We start from the raw sequence: 11,069 nt of genomic DNA on the forward strand, positions 1-11,069 counted from the left end.
CTCCTTTTCCACCTATCCACTCCACCCTCTCCTCCCTGCTCTATCACCTTCATCCCCTCCCCCATTCACCTATTGTATTCTATGCTACTTTCTCCCCACCCCCACCCTCCTCTAGCTTATCTCTCCACGCTCTAGGCTCTCTGCCTTTATTCCTGATGAAGGGCTTTTGCCCGAAAAGTCGATTTCGCTGCTCCTTGGATGCTGCCTGAACTGCTGTGCTCTTCCAGCACCACTAATCCAGAATCTGGTTTCCAGCATCTGCAGTCATCGTTTTTACCCCATGGCAGGAGTTAAACCTAGGTCCCCAGAACTTACCTGGGAGTCTAGCGATAACACCACTGGACCATCAGTGAGCACATCTGGTGAGCACATTACGGACAAATTCTTGCAGCTAATGGAGCAAAGCTCTCCTTAAATGAGAACGCTGTTGCTACTAACTCCAAATTAATTGAGATGCCCATCACACCTTTGCAAAGCCTCAGTTAAGGAGTCACAAAGTCACTTAACTATCATTCACAGACTACTTAATTGGAATGGTGCACTTAATTTGAGTGAGATTGTCTTTGAATGAGAATGTATGACTCTGCAAGTGTCTGCAAAAATATTTCTCGACCCTGATCATAGAATCATAACAGTACAGAAGAGGGACTTTTATCTATCACGTCTGTACTGCCAAAGCGACACTAAATCTACATTAGTCCTACTTTTTAGCACAAAACCCACTGTCTTGAGGGTTATAACATTTAATGATTTGTTGGTGCCGGTGTTGGACTGGGTGGACAAAGTTAAAAATCACATAACACCAGGTTATAGTCCAACAGGTTTATTTGGAAGCACTAGCTTTCAGAGCGATGCTCCTTCAACAGGGGTTGTGGAGTGTAAGATTGTAAGACACAGAATTTATAGCAAAAGTTTACAATGTGACATAAGTGAAATTATACATTGAAAAAGACCTGGATTGTTTCTTAAATCTTGCATCTTTTAGAATGACCATGTTGGTTTCAGTTCTTCCACGTGTAAATCCCAGAACTTTCTTTAAAGTTACATTCTCAAGTGAACTTTAACAATAGATGGCTTGTCGGCCCAGATAATGCATTGAAGGTGTGAAGTGCCCTGTGTGAGGCTGTCTGTGCCCCAATGTTCAGACTGATTTTATTTCTGAAAAAGGGATTTACAGAATCTCATATGAATTCAGCAATTTTTGAAGAAAATAAAATGCAATTCTGCAAGTACAAATTAACCCCACAATCTTATGTGTGTGTGAGTGTGTGTGTCTGTAAGTGTATTGGGGTCACTTGTCGTGTGACATGAACCCAAGGTCCTGGTTGAGGTAACCCGTATGATGTTCAACTCATCGACCGCCAGTTCCGACGTGCCACAGCGCGAAACCGTAATGACCTCCTCAGGAGACAGACACGTGCTGCAACCGACAGGGTACCCTTCATTGTCCAATACTTCCCAGGAGCCGAAAAACTATGCCATCTTCTTTGCAGCCTGCAACGCATCATCAGTGAAGATGAGCACCTTGCCAAGACATTCCCCACATCTCCACTTCTCGCCTTTAAACAACCACCAAACCTCAAACAGATCATTGTTCGCAGCAAACTGCCCGGCTTTCAGGACAACACCATAAAACTTTGTCACAGTAGACGCTGCAAGACGTGTCAGAGTTTCAACATGGAAACCACCATTACACATGGAGACACCTCCCACCATGTTGAAACTCTGAAATGTCTTGCAGCAGGTGCTCATGTGACTCCGTCAACATTGTCTATCTCACATTCTGCAGGCAAGGATGCCCTGAGGCATGGTACATGGGTGAGTCCAAACAGATGGCAACAGATGAATGGACAACACACAACAATCAACAGACAGAATGGTCCCTCCCAGTCAAAGAACAGTTCAGCGGTTCGGGACACTTGACCTCGGACCTTTTGGTGACCTTCCTCCAAGGCGGACTTCGGGACAGGCAACAAGTCAAAGTAGCTGAGCAGAGGCTGATAGCCATGTTCGGTACCTATGGGAATGGCCTCAACCAGGACCTTGGGTTCATGTCACACTGCAGGTGACCCCACTGCACTACACACACACACACACACGCACACTCACACTTACACTCACACACACACCCCTACAGACCCATATACTCACTCAGACCCTCTCTCATACGTCACACATCCACTCCCACACTCACACACACCCTCTTATACCACTTTTCACTCACACTCACACACATACACACACTGTCTCACAGACACACATACCACCCCGCCGCACACACACACCTATAAGTTTGTGGGGTGAATTTGTACTTGCAGAATTACATTTTATTTAGCTCAAAAATTGCATGAATCCATGTAAGATTCTGTAAATGCCTTTTTTATATCAGAATCAGTCTGAACATTGGGGCACAGACAGCCTCACACAGGACACCTCACACCTTAGATGCATTATCTGGGCCGACATGGCATCTATTGTTAAAGTTCACTTGAGAAGGCAACTTTAAAAAAGTTCTAAGATTTACATATGAAAGAATTGAAACCAACATGGTCATTCTAAAAGATGCGAGATTTAAAAAACAATCCAGGTCTTTTCAATGTATAATTTCAGTTATGTCACACTGTAAACTTTTGCTATAAATTCTGTGTCTTACGATCTTATACTCCACAACCCCTGATGAAGGAGCAGCGCTCCGAAAGCTAGTGCTTCCAAATAAACCTGTTGGACTAAACCTGGTGTTGTGTGAATTTTAACTTTGTACTTTTTAATTGTTGTAAGATTACCCACCTCAACTACCCTCCCAGATCCCGTCTACTCTCTGGATGAAAAGCATTCCCTCAAAGCCCCACTAAACCTCCTGCTTTTCACTTAAAATTGTGCCTTACTGGTATTGACTCTGTTTAAAGGGAATAACTGCTTTCTATACACCCTGTCATGCCCCTCAATCTTATACACCACTACCAGTTCTCCACTCAACCCTTCTCTGCTGTAAAGAAAACAGCTTATCCAGCCCCTCTTCATTGTTCCCTCCCAGGCAACATCCTGGCTGTCAATCAGATGAGAACTTAATATTGTCGTATCCCACTGTCCGAAATTCTGTACTCCTGCAGGATTTAAGTCTTTGTTCACCTAGCTTTGTCATTCTAGAGTATCATAAGAGTTATGCCATGAATATGATTGAGTCTTGGATACTTTCTGAAATGGTGCAGCACATCACGCAGTTCAGCGACAATAACCCTGACACAGGAACGATTGAATATCAAAAGGCATGATTGTGTAAGGCCGAAGTGGGTGGTAATGGGATAACTGAAGAAACAACTGGTGAGTCTAGAGGAGGTGTAAAGGGTAACAGCAGAATATTCTCAAGGGATCAGCCAAAGATGATGACCTTGCTTGCCAGTAATATTCAAATCCCAAAGCATTAAACAAAAACACCAGCAGCTGCTGTCTGAAAACATGAAAGCAGTCATTATGATTTGAAATCACTGAACTCAATGATGTATCCAGAATACTGCAAAGTGTTGTGGTCGCCACAACATGAAAAGGAAAATATAACCATTAAAAGGATTCAAAAAAGAGCAATCAAAGGCTTTGAAGAAATGAATGGTTTACTTGGTAACATTCTTGCCTATTGAGTCAAAAGATTGACATTAGGGTTAGGGTAGTTGGGGATTAGGGTAGGGAGATGGAAGTGAATAATTATGACTCATTCAAACACAAATTAGATAGATTTCTTTAGGGTAGGTCCCACTCCAGAATTTAGGGAAAGGAATCTAAGCAAGTGCAGCACTGCGTGACTGGCACCATGTCTGTCCGCTCTCTTGGGTGGACATAATGATCACCATAGCAATACTCAGTAAAGTAGCAGAGAAGTGATGGCCTGGTCAATACTTACCCCTTCATGAATACCACAAAGAACAGATTATCTTTTTTTTGACGGGCAGATTTTTAATCAGTAGGGGAAATCAAGATTGATGGGGAAAAGGCAGGAAAGTGGAGTTGAGGATCAGCCATGGTTTCATTGAATGGCAGAGTCGACACAGTGGACTGAATGGCCTATTTCTGCTGCTATGTTTTATCACATTGCCGCATATTACATTTGCAAATGGGCAATCGTGTCGCAACAAGGACACAGCTTCAAAAGTACATCATTGTCCTAAAAGTACTTTGAGATGCCCAGCAAATGTGACAAAAAGCTATATATATGTATATATTTATTTATAATTAGTTTTTCTTCCTTTTATGAAATTATGTAAATTCAGCATGATCGAATGAGAAACAATAGTTTGTGATGTGATGCAGTTGTTGCTTTAGGCATTTGAAGGGGACTAGATAATGGAGACTTTGACAAACATTCCATCTTGTCCAGAAAAGTACAGCCAGAGAACAAGGCCTTGCACTGAACTACTGACAGAACAAACTCCAAGGGAGATGGTATAAGTAAATAGTTATGAGTCATTCAAACACAAATTAGATAGATTTGTTTCTGAGTTTATGGCTTTGGGATGCAGATACTAATTTGAAACATGAAGTAAATGTTGCAATGATTGAAAGGAAAAAGGAAACTTTGTATTGGTCCTGCCAAGTGCTCTTGAGCTCAGTGTTTTTTTAGCTGGTGCTGATTCATTGATGACATTATTTGTTGTGATTAGTCAATAGCTTCATTAGTAATATATCATGTAACTTAGTAAAAAGCAAATGGGACTTTTTTTGATTGACTTTCATCCAATGGATGTGACTTGTACTAGGCCCATTAAGAGCAAATGATCTGCAGCTGTTAGAATTGCCATATACTTTCTTTCCAAATCAATAGGAAGTTGAAGTCTAAGTGGAAAGAAACTGAAGAAAGCTGCAACACAAGGGGACTTGAGCATACTGTGCAGTAGGCAGAGAAAGCTAGCACATAGCTGCAGCAGGTAATCCGGGAGGCTGATGGAGTTTGGCCCTTGTTTCAAGGGGGTTCGAGTATATGTGTAGGGAAGCCTTACTGGAACTGTCCCAAGGTGTTGGTGAGACCACTTTTGGAGTACTGTGAGCAGTTTTGATCCCATTAATTGAGAAGATATTATTTTATTGAAGGCTGTTCAAATAAGGTTCACTGGGATAATTCATGATATGAAGGGATTATCGTATGGTCAAAGGTTAAACAGTGAAAGACTCTGCTTACAGGGTTTTAGAAAAATGAGGGGTGATCTCATTGAAATATATCAGATTCTTAAGGAGCTTGACAGGGCAAATGCTGAGAGGATTCCTGCCATAGTTGAGTCTAGGACCAGAGGGCATAGATTCTGAATGAACAGGCACCAGAGACGTGGAGGAAATTGAGTCTTTGGACCTCCTTGTCACATGCAGTCACGGTGGCTAAGTTGGATAATCAAGGGTTATGGAGGAAGACAGAAAAGTTGACGTGAGGAATGTCAGATACATACAAATGTAGGGTGACACGGTGGCTCAGTGGTTAGCACTGCTGCCTCACAGTGTCATGGACCCGGGTTCCATTCTCGCCTCGAGTGACTGTCTGTGTGGAGTTTGCACATTCTCCCCGTGTCTGCGTGGGTTTCCTCCCACAATCACAAAGATGTGCAGGTTAAGTAAATTGGCCATGCTAAATTGCCCATAATGTTAGGTACATTAGTCAGGGGTAAATATAGGTTAGGGGAAATAGGTTGATGTGGACTTGCTTGGCCGGAGGGCCTGTTTCCATACTGTAAAGTATACAATCTAATCACAGCAGCATATACATATAATGAAATGACTATATTTAATGTACTGACAAATACAAGAGATACTTACTCCGCGACTGGCTGTGGATGTGAACTCTAGATGGGAAATAGCCAGCCAGAACTCGAGCCATTGATTCCTTCTCCCAAACCTAACATCCCAACCACAATCTTAACAATGACTCCCCCTCCCCCCACCATCACAACCCTGATGAATACTCCAGCCACAACCCAGATTGACCACCCTGACTATAAGATCTCCCTCCATCCCATTATTAGAATTTCAGATGCACATAAATGAGGTGTCCCAATACAACCCAGATTCCACCCCACATTTTTTGCTGGTGAAGCAGGAGCTGCCCCAACCTCCGTTGTCAAGAGGTAGCCCCAGATGTTTTCATCATTTCAAGGAAAGGTTGAGACTGTTCCACTAAATCCATTCCATGTTTTCTTCCCAGCGGATGACCCATTCGTTCAACTTCACAGCTCAGTTTCTTTCACAGGAGACAAGGCAAACACAAGAGCATTTGTGGAGCAGCACAGTGGCTTACATTGCTGGTCCCTTTGTAACAAGTGATTGATACTCACTCTATAAAGGCATGCTCCCCCTCATTAGTGATAATTGGCCTTTAGAGTGGTGGTCTTGGTGGAATTTCTCTCTCTCACTCTTGCTGCTCTTTTGTCAATCATTTGCATAAAACAAAACTGGATAACTCATTGAATTCTTTGCAGAATCATTAGCCAAAAAACCTCCTGAAAATCAAAAAAAGGAAAGCAGATAATTGCCTATTTATTCTTATTTCCTGAATTTACTCGGCTCGATCATCGCTTTTAATCATCACTATCAGTTTGATACACAAGGAAATGATGAACCTGCTCTGTCAAGAAGCTAGATGACTCATGGACGGTTTCAGCATGTTACTGAAAGCCTTGCTGTTGACTACAAAGCATTAGCTTTGAAGTGTGCCTCAGTGTGAAATGATAGACTCTCATTGTAGTTTAACTTTGCAATCAAAGGCTTCTCAAAATTAATTTTGACTGATTATTGGCCAAAAATCTAAACTGAGTGCCAAGACTGAAAAGCAACACTTTTGTCAAGTTTAGTTTTCAGACATTCCTCCAGCTGGGTGACTGGTTACATAGTGTGAAACTGGGGATACAAACCAACTGGAATAACCCGGTTTGGAATGGAGTTACCCATGGATTGGAGATCTGGGCCACAATCTGATCTGTCCTCACTTGAAGGTTCAGTCTATCTCCATCCTCTATAATGTTGAACTAGTTAGTTGTTCTTACCTGCTGTCCCATACTAGTAATCTGGACAGAGTCATAGTAAGATAGTTCCACATCTTTATGAGCATGTTATATTTTACTATAGTCTGATGCAAAAAGCTGATTCTACACCAATCTCCATTTCAGACTCGCTCTTTGAGCATTCTCTCTGTATCATTCCACCTTCAGTTATATCACTGATTGATTTACATTAACTCTTTATTCCACACAATACTTGGGATCAAGTTAGACAGGTGGGAGACTGGAAGAACACAGCAAGCCAGGCAGCATCAGGAGGTGCAGAAGTCGACGTTTCGAATATAACCCTTCTTCAGGATGGGTGGAGGTGGGTGTGGGGGAATCTGCAGATAAAATAGGAGGCTGAGGCAGGGTGGTGAAGTGGGGATAGGTGAAGACAAGTAGAAGGTACGACTTGATGGTCAGCCATTCCAATGAAGTCTTCTGGCACAATGGAAGTGCTTCTATTTCTGGTCTGGGGCCTCAGGTTCAATTCCCACCTACTGCAGTGGTGTGCAGTGACATGTCTGAACAGGTTTGCATTGGAAAGAAAATCAACTACTTAAGTGTCCCTGAGCTATAAAACCACCTCTGATTACAATGTGAGTTTCTCGATGTTGAGTTAAAACGTCATTTGGCAAAATACTTGTCTGGCTGGGGAAGGCGATCTCATTTGTTGTGGAGGTTAACACTCACTCTATGGCTTCAGCTGTCACAGTGTGAAGGGCTGTGATGCCACCAGGGGAATGGGGTCTCTTTGGGCAGGAGGGCTGTTCGTAGGTGAGGGTTTGACTTGGATGTCTGTGATCACAATTCAAAGCAGTTCCTCACATTGTAGAGCAAGTGACCACATCTCCCCCGGCCCATTCTCAAGCAGCTGTGGGTTATCCAGAATTTCTGCAGAACGCTGACTTCACCTTGCTTGCAAATGGCAGAGTTTCCAGTCCGTCAGGAGGTACACTATCAAGATTGGGGATGGTTTGAGTTTGTGGGTGGGGACTGTGTTTCCAGTGGGGAATGTGGAGTGTCTCAAAAAAAATGGTGCATTTTATGATCCTGTATTTCAGTATTTCATTAGCTGCCAGCAGGTGGTGCTGTTTGAGGAGGATGCATTCCCTATGGACATTAGAGAGTTCTAGCATAGGATGCCATTCAAGCTATGTTCTTCTCAACATCCCAGTTTAGTTGTCATGACTTCCTGGAAATGAATATGTCCCAGGTTCAGCAGCAGGCACTCCACTGTTGGTTAGATCAGTACAAGTGAAGCAGGGTGCAGGATGTTGGTGATGCACTACTCTGATACTCCATTCACTTACAAAGCCATTCTCTGGCCCCGTGAAGAATGACCAGTTGATAAGATGCCAGGGCAGCTGATGATTTTGGGATCTCGTGACAGTAAACAAAAGAGAAAGGAGCGGAACATTTTTTTCCCCAAAACATTCAAATTGTTCTCTCCTTTTTTAAGAAATAGAAGGATATGCCTGTGAGATTTCAAGCATTCTTCCAATAGATTCAGTTTAATTCACTGTTAGTGCATCAGTTATGCAACTAAAGAGTGAAAGATTTACACAGTAACTCTTTAATCAACTAAAGGACAAGCTGGATATCTAAAAGATGATCCTTTTGCTCACTGCCTAATTTCCAGGACAGTGTGTCCACAGATACAGACCAGAGGAATCCGTATTTGATTCCTGCTCTGTGTTATTATCTGATATCAGCTGGGATCGCAGTAAGAGCACAATAATTAACTTATTTCTATTTTATCACAACAAATTATTGACCACCTTAACTATTTTTTATTGGAACAATTAGTGATTCGTTTAACCTTTAGACCACAGTAAAGATTTTCAAAAAGCATAATTCTATACAAACGTTTGAACATTTTACTTGTATGTACTGTTGTACTCTTTCCCTTTTATTTGTCTTACTTGTTCATAATTATCTCCAGTACATTTGGGCTATTTTGGGATGAGCTATTGTGTACCATGTCTTGTGGTAGGATAATTGAGCATCCGGCTTGCTTTGGAGAAAGAAAAAAATAAGGCTGTAGTAACAAGGGGCTCCCATTGTGCTCCATAACCTACATGAAGAAGATGGGTCATGAAGGGACAATCTTTGCAGGTATGGTGGTATCACTACCTCAGTCCCTGTGATTCCAAACCTCTCACATATTTTGCTATGCCTGAGGTTTGAGGTTACACTTTCCTGCCTCAAGCCCATGACAACACTAGTTACAACATTAACTTAAACGTTTTACCCAATTACCAATATGGTCAATTAAAGGCTTTATCTGTGTTAGGTTTAAAAGCAAGTTGTTTAAAAATTGAACTATAAAGTTATTGATTTATTGTGAAAACACGACTTATTTAGCAAAGATGTAAAGCTGATGAACACACAATTTGAAATATGTAAGTCAAAATATTTATTCTCTTAAATAATGCACTCAATCCAATTTAAAAAAAATTCTCTGCAGAATTTAATTTGAAAAATTGGCTAATAAATGTTGGTTCTTGAAGGAAAAAAGGATAAAGTACAATTTGTGCAATATGGGTTTGAGTCTCATCCTGTTACACATAGAAAGGTATCATTATGGAACTTGTCACCGGGAATTTTACATAACCTGCTGTTCATGAATTTGCAAGAATAACTCTTTCAGAGGCTTTTCAGGAGAACAGATCGATCCTACCTGCCTTTCGAAAGGATTGTTTCAGAAAAGCAGAGGATGTGGTACATAGCTTCTTTCTCTTCGCACACTTATCCCAAATTGTATTCCCAACAAAATGAAAATAGCTACAGCTCTAGACAGCCACAAACTCAGGCAGGTGACTTCCAGTAGATCCAGCAGCTATCCACCATAACTGTTTACTTAGCTTCAACGTGTGATTTCTCCATAGTGGCTTTGAAAAAAAAAACAGTGCCTCACTGTATTTTCAATGATAAGTTTTTTAAAAAAGCTCTCTAATGAACCATTGTCAGAGATAGAGGTCAATTGGTCCACCAAGTCTGCATCGACCCTCCAAAGAGCAACGGACCCAAACCCACTCCATCCCCATAGTCCTGCATTTGTTGTGGCTAAGCTAGACATCCCTGGACATTCCAGGGGCATTTAGCATGGTCAATCTACCTAATCTGCACATCATGGAGAAACCCACGCAAACACGGGAAGAAGGCACAAACTCTACACAGACAGTCGCCCGAGGGTGGACTCAAGCCCCAGTCCTGGCACTGTGAGGCAGCAGTGATGACCACTGAGTCAACATGCTGCCTCAAATATAAGTGAACAATCCTTAGACATGAATCCTGAAAGAAAATGAAGCATCTTCATCGCTTGTGCGTATGAAGAATGGTCTTATTTCATTGTTTTTCCTTCACAAGACCTACAAGCATCTTCTGAATACTGAGCTTCAGGCGGCAACTGACCCCTCTCCATAGCAACCTCACGGACTATGTGACTAGCTCAGGATGGCAGAATTCCCAATTTATGCTTGTATCTGCCTTAAGGGGCTCGACACTTAAAATGTGAAAAAATGAGAACCTCTAACCCAGGTCAGCACATTGGTTCCTTATTTACTGTCAGGTATAAGAAGCCAGCCTGCTTGGTGATTTTATGCTTTGTTAATATATCAATGATTATTTTAAAGGGAGACCTTCAGTCCAGTATAAGACCTTCATTCTTTGCAACACTTCCAGTAGCTGTTGACCTGCCAAGGGATCTCAAATTCATCACAAACAAAGCAGTAGACAAATCAGGGCAAGACTTATACATTAGGAGAAAGTGAGGACTGCAGATGCTGGAGATCACAGCTTAAAAATGTGTTGCTGGAAAAGCACAGCAGGTCAGGCAGCATCAAAGGAACAGAAGAATCGACGTTTCGGGCATAAGCCCTTCTTCAGGAATGAGGAGGGTGTGCCAATCAGGCTAAGATAAAAGGTAGGGAGGAGGGACTTGGGGGAGGGGCATTGGGAATACGTTAGGTGGAAGGAGGTTAAGGTGAGGGTGATAGGCTGGAGAGGGGGTGGGGACGGAGAGGTCAGGAAGAAGATTGCAGGTTAGGAAGG

This window comes from Chiloscyllium plagiosum, chromosome 31 (genome assembly GCF_004010195.1).
Source record: "Chiloscyllium plagiosum isolate BGI_BamShark_2017 chromosome 31, ASM401019v2, whole genome shotgun sequence".
In the NCBI taxonomy this organism is placed as follows: Eukaryota; Metazoa; Chordata; class Chondrichthyes; order Orectolobiformes; family Hemiscylliidae; genus Chiloscyllium; species Chiloscyllium plagiosum.